This window comes from Rhinatrema bivittatum, chromosome 13, assembly GCF_901001135.1.
Source record: "Rhinatrema bivittatum chromosome 13, aRhiBiv1.1, whole genome shotgun sequence".
Taxonomy (NCBI): Eukaryota; Metazoa; Chordata; class Amphibia; order Gymnophiona; family Rhinatrematidae; genus Rhinatrema; species Rhinatrema bivittatum.
Genome location: NC_042627.1, coordinates 23,245,271 through 23,264,336, shown reverse-complemented (window position 1 = coordinate 23,264,336; position 19,066 = coordinate 23,245,271). Strand labels below are relative to the sequence as shown.

General features: G+C 41.5%; 1 protein-coding gene across 2 annotated transcripts in view; it reads right to left on the bottom strand.

Moving 5' to 3' along the window:
* LOC115075395 (dual oxidase maturation factor 1-like) overlaps window positions 1-18,714 on the bottom strand; it is a 50,966-nt gene extending 32,252 nt beyond the window's left edge. The window contains exons 1-2 of one of the 2 annotated variants that reach the window (XM_029575741.1): window positions 18,561-18,714; window positions 2,641-2,773 (exon numbers count right to left, since the gene is read on the bottom strand). The gene's annotated coding sequence lies outside the window, so the exon portion shown is untranslated. The remainder of the gene's footprint in view (window positions 1-2,640; window positions 2,774-18,560) is intronic. The other variant, XM_029575742.1, reaches the window with a different exon arrangement.
* Between the last annotated feature and the right edge of the window lie 352 nt (window positions 18,715-19,066).

Below are 19,066 nucleotides of genomic sequence, written 5' to 3'. Positions count from 1 at the left end.
TATTTAACCCAGAATGAAATACCAGTTAAACCTAATATAAACTTGCTGGATGAAGTAATGCAGTTGTGAAAACAGCATCTTTAAACCCAGTGCCTGATTACTGATTAAGGTGCTTGACTGTTTTACTGGGAGAAACCCTGCATTACTGGGTTTTGAAAAAGAAGAAAACTAACTACATGTCTAATTTTTTAAAACAAGAGCTCTGCAGTCCAGTAATTAAGATATTGTGGGGAAGCTGAATGCTCCTAAATGGTTTAAATAAGCAGTGCTTTTCAAAATACTGAAAGCTGTATGTTTTGAAGGCATAAACTTGCAGTTTTATCAGCTTGGTTTAGGGGGTACCTCTCAAGTTGTGGGTCTGTATGTTTGAAGACATACTGTATACTTGCAGGGACACTCATTGGGTTTAAACAGTGGTGGGGTATTTCTACACTTAAGGGCCTAGATTGCTGGCTCTTGTGATTCAGCTTATATCTGAGGAATTATAAGTGTTATAACTGCTGGAATTTATATAAAGAATTATGTAGTAAGATATCTGGGGATTTTTTTTTTTTTTGGCTATGTTGCGTTATACTTTCACAAACTACAATACCGCCATTGCTAGAGATGGACTTTGGACATAGGGTATAGATGTTTAATGGTGTATGGATGAAGTTTATTATTAAAGGCCAGTCGCAGCAGGCAAACACATTCCCAGAGGCCACACAGGAGGGGGATTGCCTCAGGCACTCCATTAGCTCGTACATTCCCTCACATCAAAGTGGTCGAATTTATGGGGGATGGCTAGAGGATAAGTTGGCTAGAAAGGCTCTGATCTGAGAGAGGGCTCCCATCCCTTCGACGTTGCAGGACCCCTCAGAGTCCAATCTGCAGCCCGGACACCAAGGACTTGCTCTTCAGGCCTGCGCCAAACACACATTCAGGCCAGGCATCATGAAGTGCCCTGAGCTGGATGCCAACTAAACAACAAAATTATCATAAGAATACTTGCTGTTGGCTAAAGAAAAATGTATTGACAAATTATGAACATGGGATCAGGAGCAATAGGTCTTCTCATATCTACTTCATCAGTTTGTCTAACCATGTGAGCAGTTCTTTATATGTAGGAGAAAAAGTGGATAGGCCACAAGAATGGGACTGCAGATTACAGACTGCATGAACCAATATTTTCTGCTATCCCACAGGAAATAGTAAACAACAAGACAATCATGACTACTCAATGTCAGCCACTTTTAAGGCTAGGTGAATGCTGACATGTAATAAATATGAAGAAAGGTCTCTTGGGCTTTTGCATTGAGGGCATGGGCTACAGTTCAGCATGGATTAATGGTGAGGTGAAAGAGGTAGTTAGAGCTGAAAGGACATCATTTAAAAAAAAAAAAAGGAAAAAACAGACCCAAATTAAATAGGCAAGAACATAGGCACTGGCAAGTTAGATGTAAGACAAGCCAAGAAACAATTTGAGAAGAGGATTGCCCGAGACAAACATGAATAGCAAAAAACCTGTGAGAGTCAAGCTGCTAGATGACCAATTAGATAAAATGGGTGCTCAGGGAGGACAAAGAAATAGCAGAAAATCTGAATTATTTGCCCCAGTCTCTAATAAGGATGTTGGGAACCTACCTACACTAGAAACAATCTCTAATAGTGATGATTTTGAGCAACTAAAATAAATTTCTGTGATAATAGAGGAGGTAATAGATCAAAATGAGAAACTAAAGAGTAACAAATCACCAGGATGAATGGCATCTACCCCAGAGTCCTAAAATAACTCAAACATGAAACTGCAAACCTGTTGCTAGTAATATGTAACCTATCATTTTAAAATAGTCACAATACCTGAGGACAGGAGCGTGGCCAATGCATTTCCAATTTTTTTTATAAAGGGCTCCAAGGGTGATTTGGGAAACTATAGACTGAGTTTGTTAGTGCCAGGCAAAACAGTAGAAACTATTCTTAAAAACAAGGGCACTCACTGGCCATGTAGCTAGACATAGCTTAAGGGGGAAGAGTCAACATGGTTTTAGCAAAGGTAAGTCTTCAATAACCAATCTTTTAGATTTTTCTGAAGGTGTAAATAAACAAAGGACAAAGGTGAGCCAGTAGATGTAGTGTATTAGGATTTTCAGAAGGCATTTGACAAAGTCCCCCATGCGAGACTTCTTAGGAAATCACAAAGTCATGAGATAGGAGGCAGTGGACTGGTAACTGGTCAAAAGACAGGAAACAGGGGGTAGGAATACATGGTCAGTTTTTCAAATGGAGAAAGGTCATTTCTATGCTGTTTAACATATTATTAATAAATAATCTGAAAAAGGGAATAAGTAAGGGAGGTGATAAAATTTGCATGACAAAATTATTCAAGAATGTTAAAACAGTAGCGGACCTCAAGGAACTGAAGATAGGAGACTGGGCGACTGAATGGCAGATGAAATTAATGTGGAAGGATGCAAACAGGGAAAAATAATCTCAACTACAGATATACAGGTACACAATACTGTATTGGGAATCACCACCCAGGAAGGACTCTGGAGTCCTTCTGGACAGTACATCGAAATCCTTGCGCTCAGTGCACAGCGGCAGCCAAAAAAGCCAATAGAATGTTAGGAATGGAGGATAAAATGGAAAATATCCTATTACCTTTGTTTGGATCTGTGGCCAGTGATGGATTTAGGTTTTTCTGCCCTAGGCGCTGTTGGTGATGTCACTCGCCTCTATGCCTCCCAGCCAAACAATAGGAAGTAGAAGATCTGAGAGTCAGTCTTACAGTTTCCTGCGGCAGAAATTAGAAAGTTCTGACACACGTTGGCAAATACTTCCACCTTTTTATATTATAACATAAATGTTTCCAACCTTGCAGGAATCTATAGAATTTTTCTTACGTGAAAAAAAAGGGATGTAGGGTATTAGCGCAGGTAGGAAGTCTTGGAGATAATAAGAGGGTGAAAGGACAATGATCCGGATTGGAGAGAGGAGTGAGAAGGACTGGGGTTGGGGAGAACTGGAAATCTGGGATGGAGGGAGAAAGAGAGTGTAAGAGAATGGAGGATCTAGGATTAGGGCTTGGGAGGCGGGGGGAAGGTTATCCAGAATCTGGGAGACGGGAGAGGTAGGTTGGAAGAGAAGTTCCAAAATCATGGGAGGGAAGACTTGAATTCTGGGGAGGGAGTGGAGGCAGGGGGGTGTCCCTACTTTGCTCCAGTCCTGTTCCCTCTTGCATCCACTCTCACACCCAATCTGGTACATGTACACATTCACCCAATCCCTTTTCTCTCCCACCCAAACCAATGTTGCGCAGCCTCTCTCCTCACTCCCCAGTAAGCTCCCACTCGACCCCCCTCCTATCCTCCCCAAAATGATACCCCTTTCCTGTCTGCTCCAGGCTTACCCCATCCCCTCCTGTTCACTACAGCTGGATAAGGAAGCAGAGATTTGTTCCCTACTGAGTGAAATTCAGCACAGCAAGAAAGCAGCAATTTTTCATCTTAATCTGCTGCCCCTAAAATTTTTCCGCCCTTGGCAAATCCCTAAAGTAGCTGTTGACAAATCCAAGTCTGTCCATGGTGCAACTGCACCTTGAGAATTGTGTGCGATCCTTGTCGCCTTGCTCAAGAAAAGACTTAGCAGACCTAGAAAAGGTGCAGAGGGCAACAAAAAAAATGATAAAGGGGATGGAATGGTTCCCCTTTGAGAGGCTCCACAGCTTGGAAAAGAGAAGGCCTAGAGGGGACATAAGAGAAGTTTAGAAAATCATGAGTGGGGTGGAACAGTTAATAAATAAAAAGGGTGGATATTTACACTTTCAAATAATACTAAAACACGGGAATACTCCATAAAATTAATAATCAGATTTTAAACAAATTGTAGAAGGTTTTGTGTTTGGGGGTTTTTTTTTTCAGTGGGTGAACAATCAAGCTGTAGAAACTGTTGCTAGAGGACATGGTCATGATAACTAGCATAGCAGGGTTTAAAAGAGGTTTCGAATAAGTTCCTTGAGGAAAAGTCCTTAAACCCAATCACTTTGTCTATGCTATCTCATTTTAAATGACCCACTTTATTTCACAAACCATACATGATTACCGTCAAATCAACACCATTGAAACGGTGCCCCGATATAACTGGCTTCCACTTTCGAATGTCTAGATTGGTGTTTCCCAAACCTCTCCTGGAAGCACACCTAACCAGTCGGGTTTTCAGGATATCTTATGTTCTTATGTTCTTATCTATAATGAATATGCATGAAATAGATCTCCATACATTGGAGTCCCAGGTATGCAAAACTGTCTCAAAAGTATCCATTGTGTGCTTCCAGGAGAGGGTTGGGAAACACTGGTCTAGTCGCGTGTATATTAATATTTTCAAATTAATTTTTCTTCTGACAAAACTTGTCTGGATAGTCGCAGATGTGATTCAAGCTATTCAAATGCTAACGCCCAAAGCAGATCAAAGGCCTTTCATCAAGAGTTATCCACTATAACGTCTTCATTATTACACAACAGAAACTCAAAGTTCATGTAAACATTTGGACGCACGAAGTCATCCATTTGGGTGCAGGTGATACAGCATCGTAGTTGTATGAGAACTAGAAAGATCAATGCACCTATAGTTCAATATTATTTGGATCATCAACATAGTTATACACAGTTAAAATGGACTATTATTGAACAAGTACTAAGTCTAGCGAGAGGAGGTGATATAGAAGCATGATTGAACTATAGCGAATAGTACTGAATATTTACAGTACGATTTATTACCTCTTTGGGGCTAAATGAAGAATTTGAATTGGTATATACTACATAGTATACATATACTTATTTATTATTTAAGCCTGTTACATTCGTTTCTATATGAAACCTCGTTATGTTAAAACCTAGTTATCTATTTCTTATCTTGTTAATCGTATGCTTTTGCTCTCTACCCTCCCACTCTGTAAACTCCATGTTCATTGTAACTTTATCTTCATAGCTTATTGGTTACTCCTCGTTTCAATGTAAACCGGTACGATAAGACACTAGTCTTGAGTATCGGTATATTAAAAGTATTTAAATAAATAAATAAATAGTAACATAGTAATGATGGCAGAAAAGGATCAGATGGCACATCCAGTCTGCCCTGCAAGCTTCTTATGGTAGTATTTGCCGTTCCATGCAGGAAACCCCCCAAGCCTTATGATAAGGGAAATATTTACCCATAAATTGCTGCTAGCAACATTTTTACTGGATGAGGAGCCTTCTTGATAATTCAGACAATGCTGCTTGATGTTCTTTCCTTTGAGACATGGCCGTAGAAGCCTTCCTGTGCTTTTTCTCTTATGTCTGCATGTCAGGATCTCTGACTGTAAAATTCAACTGCAACCGCTTTCATTGGGGGCAGGGGGGGGGGAGGAATGGATACAGACAACAACCAAAATGGACCCTGACTTTTATTTTCTGCTGTACCAATAAATTAGTTTTATCTTCTCCACTGAGAGTATACAATATAAATGATGAGCATATTACATGCTATGATTGGTTGCTTCAAATACTGGTCTGGAATGAATGTTTTGTAGGTCACATCATTGATTTAAATGAGCTTTGAGTTTCCGGTGCTGTTCTGTAATAATGAAGACCTATTTTTTTTTTTTTTTAATGGCAGATAATCCCTGATGAAGTGCCTTTCGAAATGTGGCCTGCGTTGGGTATTGGCATTTGAATAGCTTGCATCACATCTGCGACTATCCAGACAAGTTTTATTTGCATAAGAAAATTAAACATTTTTAAGGTGGAGCCCAATGATTATATTGGGGCACTGTTTGAATGACAATAATTTGACAATATCCATGTAGGAAGACCTTTTCCCACATTATTACAACTATGGGGTGAATTAATTTTCAAAGACTTGCACACATTAAATTAGTATATCTGTGCATAAGTAGCATCTACTCATGTACGTATTTTATAAACCTAACGTGTGTATTTTTGCTTTTGCGCGCGAACATATATGCGTAAGAAGGGGGTAGTCTAGGAGCATTCCAGGGCAGGGCCAACATTTATGCAGGTAAGTTGCTATTTTAAGACACTTATGCACATAGATTTGCCATCTTATTGGCAGAAATTTGCATCTGCTAATTATCTTGTTTCTTGAGTATTAATTGCTGGGTGTATGGGGGGGGGGGGGGGGGGGGTTTCAGGCTGAAGAACGAGAAGGGTTTTGATGACCTGGAGAATGACTGGGCGAACTGGTGGAGTAACTAATAAAGCTTATACATGCATGCTTTCAAATATATTTTTGGGTGGAAAATATATATGAATATATTTTAAAAATAAGTAGGAAAAGTATACTTGTTCAATGCACATAAGCATACATAGAAGCGTATGTTTCAGGGTAAAGATACGCTTATTTTATCATATGCATGTATGGCTTTGCTTTCCCCATTTAGGTTATTTTTGTGCTTCCTTCCCAGATGGTTTTATGCTTCTGTTTTGCTTTGTTTTGTGATTTTTTTTTTCTTGTTTTGGTTAAGGTTGTTTTTACTTTGTATGTGAATTGTTGTTTGTTTTATTTGTTTTCTTGTATACTGACATTCGATCAAGATATCACATCTGTTCACAAATAAATTGAACAGTAAATAAGGCATGGGCTGCTTATTTTTACAGTATAACTTAGAACGGTTAACATTTTACAGTAAGATTTGGAACATTTAACTATTTACAGAGTAATTTAGAACATATATAACATTTAACAGGGAACTAAATATTACACATGTGCAAAGGAAAATTGTTGGCTTGCAACATCCTCTGAGATTGGTGGATCAGCAGGCTACAACTGATGTGATTAAATAAATGATATATACTATAGTAAAACTATTTGCAACCATATACACATGTAGATGGTGCTGCGTGCAGTTGTTTAAAAGTTATTCTCATGGCTTGTGAGCTAATGGATCATTTGAGATAACAGACAAACTGCTTGTTTGAATTTAAGAACATGCCATACTGGGTCAGACCAAGGGTCCATCAAGCCCAGCATCCTGTTTCCAACAGTGGCCAATCCAGGCCATAAGAACCTGGCAAGTACCCAAAAACTAAGTCTGTTCCATGTTACCGTTGCTAGTAATAGCAGTGGCTAATTTCTAAGCCAACTTAATTAATAGTAGGTAATGGACTTCTCCTCCAAGAACTTATCCAATCCTTTTTTAAACACAGCTATACTAACTGCACTAACCACATCCTCTGGCAACAAATTCCAGAGTTTAATTGTGCGTTGAGTGAAAAAGAACTTTCTTCAATTCGTTTTAAATGTGCCACATGCCAACTTCATGGCGTGCCCCCTAGTCTTTCTATTATCTGAAAGAGTAACTAACTGATTCACATCTACCCGTTCTAGACCTCTCATGATTTTAAACACCTCTATCATCTCAGCCGTCTCTTCTCCAAGCTAAAAAGTCCTAACCTCTTTAGTCTTTCCTCATAGGGGAGAAATTCACCTTGCAAAGGAAAAGTCCGTAAAATATTATTAGCCAGATAGACTAAAGAAAGCTATTGCTATCCCTGGCCGTGAGTAACAAGAAATCTACTTTTTGAGATCTGCCTGGTACTTGTGACCCAAACTGGCATGGGCTCCATGGACCTTGGTGTGAAGCCAGCTTTGCACCTCTTATTCCACACTTTGGAAGGATGTTTAGGGGATAAGAAAAGGTGCAGGGGACAGCTAATTGAATTAAAGGGATAGTCGTCATGATCAGACTTAGACTCCTTCAAAAACAAGATGAGGGAACATGGCTACTCTGCTCAAATACCTTACAGGAAATATTTAGCATTTCCAGCGTAACAGAAGAGGCCACTCTATTTGATTAAAGAAATTACATTTTCAAATCTACAGAGGCAGACAATTTTATCCTAGCAGTGATAATACTTGGAATGTGCCTCCAGAGAAGTTGACATGGCTAACGTGAAGCTACAGGCATGTTTGAGAGCAGATTTGATCAGCTCCTAGGATGGGGTAGGATGACCTACTTAGATTTTTGGTGCCTGTCTATTCAGATGCCATTTTAAGGTCATGAAGGCTTCCACAGCAAAACTAAATTAGCTGTGACAGGTTTTTTTTTTTTTGCCTTCTTCTGGATAACCATTTAGTGAGCTGTCAAATACATTTAAGCCTTGGTAAATCGGGTCCTTTTCTTCTATTTTGTGTCTGTTAAATCAAGCCCTAAATCTTCAGGATTTCCCTTCAATCCAACCTGCTGTTACTTGGATACTTCTAAAATACTTCTCAGTTTAGTTTTTCCTCAGTTGCTAATTCGTTTGACAAATTTCCTTTCACAAAAATCAGTTAAAAAACAAAACATAAATTTCACTAAAAATATGCTTTGTTATCATGAAACAAAAAAATATTTTCTATGTTGTCAGTATCTAATTTCATCTGCTCTAGTACTGTGTGATACTGAACCATAGTTATTTGGTTATTCTAATTGATCTTCACTGAAAAGACTGAAGACTGCATTAATCACATGCAGCAGCAGACATTTACCTGCAGCTGCCCTTAAAGCATATAGACAACTGGCTGCCCTCCGCTCCCCCCCTCCCAAGTCACTGCTGATGCAGGGGCAGTCCCATTCCAATGACATGTGCAGGCTTCTCCGATGACACCACAGCAGCTGGAGCTTAACTTCCACTGATAACAGCAGCTCAGATCTGGCACTCCCCCCCCCCCCCCCCCCTGTTAATGACCCTGCACATGGGTAGAATGGCCACTCCATTGGCAATTGCCTATTGATATCGTTGAGGTGCTTATAGGCCCTATCATAGGCATAACTTGTAATGAAGAGCAGTGAAAAGACAATGAAACACTTTTTTTTTTTTGGACAGTATTCTTGTTCTAAGTTTTTTTATGACTTCTTGATCATAAGAACTTTGATTACTAAAGTATGAGAGTGTTCTAATTTTAATATTCTATACCTCTTATTTTGATCATTTTATTATCTTAGTTCTTTTATACTATTTTACAGTAATTGATTTCTTTTCTTTTTATGATAGTTTGTTTTAATGGTTTCTTATATTTTGTTGTATGCTTTTATCTTATGTATATCTTTTCTTAAAAATTGTAAACCATTGTGATGGCTTGTCTGAACGACGGTATGGAAAATCTGACAAATAAGTATTGTATAATATTTCTGCTTCAATGTTTTGCTTTTGCTAGATAAACTGATGATGCAGCTAAATAGAAAATGCTGTATTATCAAAAAGAACTGGGCTCCAGGAATTATGTTTTAGAATCAATAAGGTCATACTGACAAACATACAAGGCGTAGATTAACTTACATACAGAGCAAGAACAAATCTTCATATGGCCATTCAGATTGTTTGTTTATAGTAGAAAGCCAATCATAGAAATTTTGACAATTATATAACCTAGTTTAGGGGTTGGAAATGTACAAGAGAAAAATCCTATATAAAATCTTATCAGTGAAATCATTCGAGAGAGGGAGAATTATGCCAGTGTTTTGTGTTGCGCTCTGCCAGTCTTTGTCTCCATAAGGTCTTATATTATTTTATAGCATTTAAATAAAAAGCTTTTCTCTACAGCTGTTGGCTCTAAGCTTTTATGTCTGAGAACCACAACAAAATGATGACAGGCAGGTGGCACCTTATAGTCTAACCAGTTTATTGAGGCATGCGTTGCTGAGGACAGAGGCATGAAGTGATGTACAGGAAGTGGGCAAAATATATAGAGATGGGGGTGGGGAGCGGGGGAGGAGGATACAGAACACAGAGAAGGCACTGGATTAAGCAGGGCGGAGTGTGAAACGCGTGAGTAGCATTATAGTCCAGATTGCTGCCAACTGAGGTCAGTTAAGTTCGTAGATATTTGTAGTGTGCCATGAAGTCCTTGTCTATATTCAGACCTAGGGTGATCAGTTCCAATTCAGCAGTTTCATGCCGGAGTGTTCCTCTGAAGTTCCTTTTTAGGACTATGGCAACTTTAAGGTCAGATAGAGAATGTTCTCTTACTGATTTCTGAATGTTGCCTTTTCTAATGTCAGATTTATGTCCATTTAGTCTTTTCCTTGGGGACTGACCTGTGTTGTCCTATGCAGACAGAAGAGGGCAGGTGATGGCATATATTACACTTCATGTATCTCACAAAGTGGACTCGGTCCTCAAAAGCTCATGCCTCAAACTGGTTAGCCTATAAGGTACCACCTGCCTCTTCTGATTTTTGCTACATCAGACTAACACGGCTATCTCTCTGAAGGTTTTTCTGTGTATTAATAAATCCTCCTCTGATCACATGTACATCGATAGCTTGACATCAGAAAATGACCCATAATTAGTCAACAGAAAGGACTGGTAAATAAGCTCTGCTCTTTAATCTTGCTTCACCCCCCTCACACATACCTAGAAAACAGACTTAAAAGAAACAGGAAACCCTAGCAGGTACAGTCAAGTAGCTACATACTGAACGATGGAAACATATCTACTTCAGTTGACTTTAACCATAGGCAGTCAATTTTAGCATAATTTCTTTTTACAACTTTTCTCTGCTCACGGCTATGGGATCATCCATTTGACAAGCCTGAATTTGTTCAGGGGGAGGTCTATAACATTGCCAGAGCTCATAATGTTCTGTACTGCACACAGTTGCAAAGGATTAGTTCAGCTGCCGCATACTATACAAAAAAAAAAATCCTTATTTTAAAGATTTGTGTTTTGCAAAACCAAACCTGCCATTTCCAAAGGGCAATTTTTAGAGTACTTTTCTTGGATCTCTAATGGTAGGGCTCGCAGGTGCTTTACAACTCTTGAATTGAAAAATGATTATTGTCCTGCGGAATAACCATATTCCAGAAGAGTTATATGTTATAGAGAGTCCCCAAACGTGGGGCGTCTTCTTTCTTTGATCGGGCACTCCTTGGGCTTCCTTCCAGCCCATTCAGACTCTGCCCAAGCCTGCTGATATTTAGGCTGGGTGAATTGGGAAGGGCCTTCCTTCACATCTACCCAGGGTTTTCATCCACATTTTAATCCCCATACCTGGGAACTTCTTGAGTTGTGATTGTTCATGCTGCTATTGATTAGCAGGGGCTCACTCCCCCTTGGGGCCTGTGAACACTACTTCCAAGGCATTCCCAGTCTCTGCTGTAACAATGAAGCAGCAACTGGATCTGGGCCTCAAACCCGTCTCCCTGGACCAGTCCAAATGTGTGTATTTTCAGTCCAGTAGCCTGGTGAACTCTGTTACTTGAGCTAACTATTGTAGGCCTTAGTTTCAGAAAAAAAAAAAAGTTTAGTCATAACCACAGAATGAATAAAAATTGTCACAGAACACTTGTTTCTGTGGTAATTGTGTTTTGCAAGGGATAAGGTTTCAGGTCCAGTTCTACAAACTGAAGACAAGACTTATGCTAACTTTTGTGAACTAAAATTGAACAGTACAAAATATTGATGCAAACAAAAACAAAAAAGCCAAGCTCAACATATTTATTGAAATTGCTGAGAAATGTAGAGCAGGCATACAGCATAATGGTGCTGGCCACAGGTTGACCCATGGCCATTTTGCAAAACTGGAGATGGATACTGCCCCAGAACTTAGGACCTGTGGACCCATGATGGGGTAAGGGCTGCAGTATGGGGGGAAGTGGGTATTTTCATATCCTTGGATTTTTCAGAGGGTGGGGTCAGCGTGCTGGGGGCAGCCTGGGGAGGAATTTGAGTGTGTTGTGTCCGAGCTGGGGAGGGGTAATTAGAAACCAATGAACGGATCAGGGCTTAACTTCTCATTAAAATGCACTGGCTTGAAGGAATATTTCCGAATCATGAAGCATAAAATATTTTACTAGAGAGGAGTGCCTTTTTTTTTTTGGGCAGCTAGATGCGCAACGAAGCTTCTCGGTCGAATACAAGTAGCCACCAGCAGGTGGCAGCAGCGCTACAGCTGAGCGGAAGGAGAGAGCACCGCGACGCCTCACAGCTAAAAGTGGCACTTGTTGAACCTAATTTTCTGGATTTGTGTCACTGACGTTCGAAGATCACGCTGGATTCTTTATTTTGTTAGCTTTCTTTCTTTCCCTTTTTTAACTTGCCGCATGCAGTGCCTCAGTACCCAACTCTACTGCGCACAGTGCGACTCGTTTCCTTGATCAGTCCTCGCCTCCTGCAGAAACCCGAGTTTCTCGCAAACCTCGACCTGCCTGCAGCTCCTCTTCGGCGCAGACGTAGCCGCTCTTTACCGTTCTCTAGTTTATAACAGATAGCAAGAGGGTGGGACTTACACTTTTTTTTTTTTTTTTACTGAAAACCTAAAACACTCTAGAAAAACATTTTTTTTTTTAAATTCACTAGCTCGCCTAATGCAAATTATAAGATTGTGTGATAGATTTCATTTTTATTTGCTTTAATAATCTCCCAGTTCCCATTGTCTCCCCTTTCTTTGGCTGCTCTTACAGCTGATTAGTAAAAAAAAATCACTCTCAGTTTTGTTGCTAAATCCATATTTTTCACAGCTAGCCAGAAAGTTATTTGCAAATAGCATGACTTCCTATTGATTCCGAATTAAAAAGAAAACGAGAGAGAGATGGTATGGGGGAGGGGTATGGCATTACTCATCCATGCACCAAACTCAAATGTATGTTCATTGGGATTTTGGTGTAATAAAACCAAACACCTTGTGTGGTTTTCATTTCCAGAAGAAGCGAGGAGGTCAGCACAGGGAGCTATTTGCTTCACTGCTTCTGAATGTTTGCCTGATCCACGGATGCTGGTCGAGGAGAAACACAAGTAAGTACCACTGGCACTGAACTCCCTTAACACCTTCAGTCTACTGAGCTGAAATAAAGGTTTCACACACTTTATAAGTCAATCATATTAAGGGCACAATATTGTGCTAATTTGGGAGCACATTCCAGCTTTTTAATGCCACCTCTGGCTACCCCTTCCCCATGCGCTCAGGTCTGCCTATTCAAGTGAAAAAAAATCTCTAATGCAGTCCTGAGTCTAACTCCTAGCCCATTCCTCCAAGCTGTCCAGCCCTGTGTTTATTTCAAAATGAATTGCATAATTATAGAAAAACCTTTAGTTTAAGTGAGGTTTGATTTACAGCACAATGTAATCTGTCAGCCTACTTGTATTGTTTGCTGCAAGGCAGGGGCACAGCTGCTCAGTTTTTTGGCCTTCCTGCCTGTCTGCTCCACAATTCACCCATCAGACAATAACAAGAAACATGTCCGCATACAGCGGAGAGGAGAGCCAGGTGTCTGTCTACACCAAGAAGGCAAATTGGAACATGTTAAGTGAAAGGATTGGCATTCTGTATAAGTAAAAGGCAAGGTATGATTCTGGCCAGAGTACAATAAAAAAAAAAAAAAGGCCCTCCCTAGCAACCACTGAAACTAACAGGACGAAAATTACATCACTGTGTTCTCTTTTATCTGCCGATCGGGAATGGAACTCGGTTTAAGATTTTAGCACTGATCCTGATACCCAAAGTACTCCCAGCCTGGCAAGGTTGGTAGAGAGGTTATGTTCCTCCGGGGGCAACGTGCTCTTCTGGACAGATTTAACCTGCCTTACTTTCGGGTGCATGAATATGGGCGAGGGCCTCTTCCTTTGCAGGCCTGAAGTTATGAAATGAGCTTCCTATTCAGTTGCATGAAGAATATGACTGGTGTAAGGACAGAAAGGAACCAGAGATCGATCTATTGATGCCACGAATAAACGAATTTGGTTCTGGAAGTTGCAAAATATAAAAACGTATGTATAAATAAAGATTTAAATGAATCTGATGTGCTTTTTCTTTTCAAGGGCAAAACCAGAAACTCAAGACTTGAAACAGCAGCAAATCACATGTAGGTAGAGCCCAAGCCTGCTCTCCTTTCCTACTGCTTCAAGAACCTAACAACTTTTATTTTCCTCCGGATGTTGCCAGGATATAAACTAGTCCAAGACACTTTAACTGCAGCTCCAGCCCCTTGTTCCAGGGGATGTAGTCGTAAATCTCAAATCACTAGTGATCTTGTGAGCAGAGGAAGGGAGTGCACTACAACCCACACCAGCACCCAAGGTTATCCAAGTAACAGACGGCAGCTCCAGATTGCTGCTGGGGTTCCAGTCCTTCCCCCGCAAAGGCAGTGCTCTCTCAGGGTTTGACCGAAATGGCACGACAGTGGTTGCCATTAAATGTGGCGTGACGCCTTGTATCTACAAGAGAGAGTGATGACCCTACCTGGTATCTTCTCAGCTCCCAGGTAGGGCATCGGCTTCTCTCTCCCCCCCCCCCCCCCCCATGTTATACAGCCACTCAGACTACAAGGTCTCATTGTAAAGAAGAAATCTATGTTAATGGATTCCTTAGTAACTGTAAACTGGTGTGATAACACTAGTTGAACATCGGTATAGAAAAATGATACATAAATAAATAAAATGTTTCTGGCTATCACCTGGGTGCTTCTGCTATGGCTCCATGCTTTCTTCTGCATGGGGGCTGTTTCAGAAATGCACAGTCCCCGGTTTCTCATCATTAAATTTTAGCAACTCGTTGTAAATACAAGGTGTCATGACCCTTTTAATGGGAGCTGAGGTTTATATAAAAATGCAATTTTTCAATCTTAGCAAGAAGGGAGAGCTCACCACTGCAACAGCTGATCTGGGTCGTCCTATTCTTCTTTCCTCCCAACCACTGCAAATGTAATTTTTTTTTTTTAAGCAAAACAGGAGTATCTGCTTCTTTAACATTTGTGGCTGAAATTGAAAAGAAAAGTAGGGTCCGAGTTCCTGACAGGTAGAAACAAAAGGCCAGCAAACAAGATATTCCCAAACTTTCCAAGAGAAGGGCCACCGAGGGTGGAGTGGGGCTGATTTGATTTCAAATGCTGGGAAAGGGAGGGGGAAGCCTCCTGAGGATGGGGGCAGATGCATTGCCAGTAAGAATATTTCTAGATTTCTTGGAAGTTAGCAACCCTGCCTTCTCCTTCATCTTCCTCCAAGGTAGGCGTGTGTGAGGTGCACTCCCTCCTCCCCAATCACTTCCATCCCCTCCCTCCCTCCCACTGGCAGGGTCTGGGCTCACCACCAATGGTACTCGTCACTAGCACGGGTGCAAATCAGCTCTCCCCCCCCCCCCCCCCCCCCCTTGCTGGCAAGGTCAGGGAAACCTCGCCAGCCTTTCAGCCATTCCCCCCCCCCATAAAAAAAAAATCCTCAAATCCAACTGCACAAAGGAACATAAGACATTCCAGACTGGGTCAGACCAAGGGTCCATCAAGCCCAGCTTCCTGTGTCCAATCCAGTTACAAGTGCCTGGCAAGAACCCAAACATTAAATATATCCCACGCTACTATTCCTTATTGATTGATAGCAGTTTATGGACTTCTCTAGGAATGTATCCAACCTTACACTAACTGCAGTAACCACATTCTCTGGCAATGAATCCAGAGCTTAATTGTGCATTGAGGGAAAAAGAATTTTCTCTGATTTGTTTTAAATAAAGCTGCTTGCTAACTTCATGGAGTGCCCCCTTTGTCTTTCTATTGTCTGAGAGAGTAAATAACTAATTTACATTAACCTGTTCAAGTCCTTTTGTGATTTTGTAGACCTCTATCATATCTCCCTCAGCCATTTCTTCTCCAAGCTAAACCGCCCTAACCTCTTTAGCTTTTCATCATAGGGGAGCCGTTTCATGCCCTTTATCATATTGGTCGCCCACCTCTGTACTTTCTGTAGTGCAACTCTATCTTTTTTGAGATGTGGCAACTGGAATTGCAGAGTATTCAATGTGCGGTTTCACCGTGGAAGCATTATGATATCCACCATTTTATTCATCATTCCCTTCCTAATAATTCCTTATGTTCTTACATTCTGTTTACTTTTTTGACTGCTGCAGCACACTGAGCTGACAATTTCAATGTATTATCCACTATGACGCCTAGATCTCTTTTCTGGGTGGTAGCTCCTAATATGGAACCTACATCATGTAACTATAGTAAGGGTTATTTTTTCCTATATGCATCACCTTGCACTTGTCCACATTAAATTTCATCTGCCATTTGGATGCCCAATCTTCCAGTCTCACAAGGTCCGCTTGAGATTTAACTGTGCTGCATAATTTTGTGTCATCTGCCAATTTGATCACCTCACTCATCATATCCCTTTCCAGATCATTCATAAATGTAGTAAAAAGGACAGGTCCGAGTACAGATCGCTGAGACACTCCACTATTTACCTTTTTTCACTGAGAAAACTGACCATGTAATCCTACTCTCTGTTTCCTGTCTTTTAACCAGTTCGCAGTCCACAAAAGGACATCACCTCCTATCCCCTGAATTTTTAGTTTTCTTAGAAGCCTCTCATGAGGGACTTTGGATTTACAGAAGTTTTACACCACATCTATTGGCTCACCTTTCTCCACATGTTTATTCTCCCGTTCAAAACAAAAAAAAGTATAAGATTTGTGAGGCAAGACTTCCCTTGGGTAAATCCATGCTGGCTGTGTCCTATTAAGAGCATGGCAGACTAGAAAAACAAGTTCTGTGGGCCAGGTCAGGTCCACAGACAGTGGTTTGGGGACACCTGCACTAGAAGAAGGAGCTGGGGATGTTGTCAAATTCCTTAGACTTATATACTGGCAACATCTGATGAGAAACTGTAAGTTATCTAGGATGTAAGATGCACCTAGTATGCTAGTAATATTAAATTACGCTCTGGAAGCAGCAAAAAAAACCAGCAGTGCAGAGATCTGATGAAGGGGCATAGATGTGTAACTTCCTTTTTCAAGAAAGCACCTCACAAGTGTATTAATTTTTGTCCAGTAAAACTGCATCATCTACAAATTGATTGTTGACATTTTTTATTTGTAGGTGCCCATGTCAATTAACAGGGCAGCCAGACTCTATTCTCTTGTAACTTCATGCTGGGAGGCCAGTGCTCCAACTAGTTACATCTTACAATAAAGTATTTTATCAATGCTTAGAAATGTACAAGGGTTAATCTTATAGCTTCTATGCAGTCTTTTGAAAGATTACATTTATTTGCAGAAGATTGCTTAATCTACTGAGAGTGTATGTATCCTTTACTACCATAGCCTCAGCTTATAATGTGTGTGTGTGTGTGTGTGGGTATTAATTCTTAATTCATAGGATCTCTAATAAATATATTACATGAGATATCCTTTAGTTTTTGAAAGTATTTAGTCTATTAGAAAATAAAAACAGTAACTGTGGCACTTCTATTCAACAAGTAGGGAGATAATTAATTACTATATTATCATGCTCATAAACTTTAAAAACATGTTTGTAGCGGTAGCTATGGATCCAGGCCTGAGGCCAAATGTAGTTGGTACAATTCCGGATCTTCCTTTAATTCCGGAAGGAGTGTTTAATGTTTTAGGCTTTCTGCTCATTCCTCCTACTTACCACTCCCGTTCTGCATCATCTAGACCTGCTGCTATCATGATCATGGCCTTGTGGTGTTTATTCATTCATTCAGATTTCTTAATCGCCACTCCCCGAGGGCCCAAGGCAGAAATTATAGAACATCCAACACCGAATAAAATCACATTCATTAGTGCCATTCTGCTGCTGTACATTTACATCACCGTTAGAAACCCTGGTCGGTTTAGATGGTTTTTGCCAATTGTACTTAGTCCATCGTGGACTAAGTACAATTGGCAAAAACCATCTAAACAGACCATATAAACCCCAAAAATACTTTTAAGAAATGAAATAAAATGGGCCAATAGATAGGTCTGCCCTCATGATAAAAATGTCTTCCTTCTCTGTTCCTTCCAAACACCCCCGAGGAGCAGAAGAAACAGTGACTCTTTCAAAGAAGCAGGAGCACAAATGTTCCCTCCCCCCCCCCCAACAAATTGGTATTGATGATATGTAAGTGGACCTGCCTTTTTTTACTTAGAAGGAATTTTTTTTTTAATTCTTTAAAGTGAGATCTGAATAAGATGTTGATACATAGGAAAAGAGAGTCCACACCCCCCCCCCCCCCCCCCCCCCCCCGATTCGTCTGAAGAAGGTTTATGGCCATTGAAGCTCCCCTAGAAAAGAGAGTGAGGGGAGAGGAGGAGGAGGAGAGTGAGTGCTTTCTCCATTACAAGAAGGCACCAGATGGAGACCCCCACAACGAAAGAAATGCATTACACAGGGCAAAACCCGGGCCCCCGATGGGCTGAACCGCGCGGGGTGCCGGCCGCTTTGAGACTTGTTTGGCGCTGTCCTTTCCATCAGGTCGATACAGTAAAGTGCGCTCCGTCGGAGCGCACTGTCAGCCTGCTCTGGACGCGTGTTTTCAGGAAACAAGTACAAGGCTTGACGAGTAAATCCTAATCCTTTCCGTGACAGCCGGACAGTAACGCACTGGGGCAGATGAACAAAACTCGACCCTTTTCACCCCCCCGGCACCGTCCATCTGCCCGGACGAAATCGTATCACGTTTGGCAAGTAGAGAGGCTAAAAAAGGGGGTTAAGGTACAGCAGGGTGTGCACCCACCGATCCGGGGACTTTCCTTCCCCCGGACACCAGAGCAGAAGCAACGAAGGCTACAAAGAGAAAAAGAGAAGGCGAGATCGGTCGGCTTACCTCTTAACGACAGCAATAAAATAATAAGAAAAAAAAAAGAAGTCCGAGGCGAAGCGAGCGCGGAAAGTTTCTCGTCAGGCTGGGGCGAGCTCTTCTGGAGCCCTGCTCGCCATCCCTGCGCTCTGGCTCTGCCGACGCTGGTCCATGCCCAGGCGCCTCCCGCTGGCTCTTTGCTTCCCCCCCCCACCACGTGGCCGCGGGCTTGGCTGCTGCCTGCTGCCTGCTGCCTGCTGCGATCTGCCCGCTGTCATTACGCATGCAAATGAGGCCCCCCCCGGTCCCGCCCAGCCTCCCCCAGCCCCACCCCTCCCTGTTCCCGGCGCCGCCTCCCCGGGAGATCAGGAATGCGGAGCGCGCGCGGCTCCCAGAGCGAAAGGGCTGCAGGTCCAGGTCTGTCGGCTTCGCTTTTTTCCCCCTCCACTCAAAAGCTTTTACTGGGGGTATCCGGAGGATTCCTGTTACGTAGGCTCCATTCTGCTCTGAAAGAGACTTGCTTGCTGCACCGT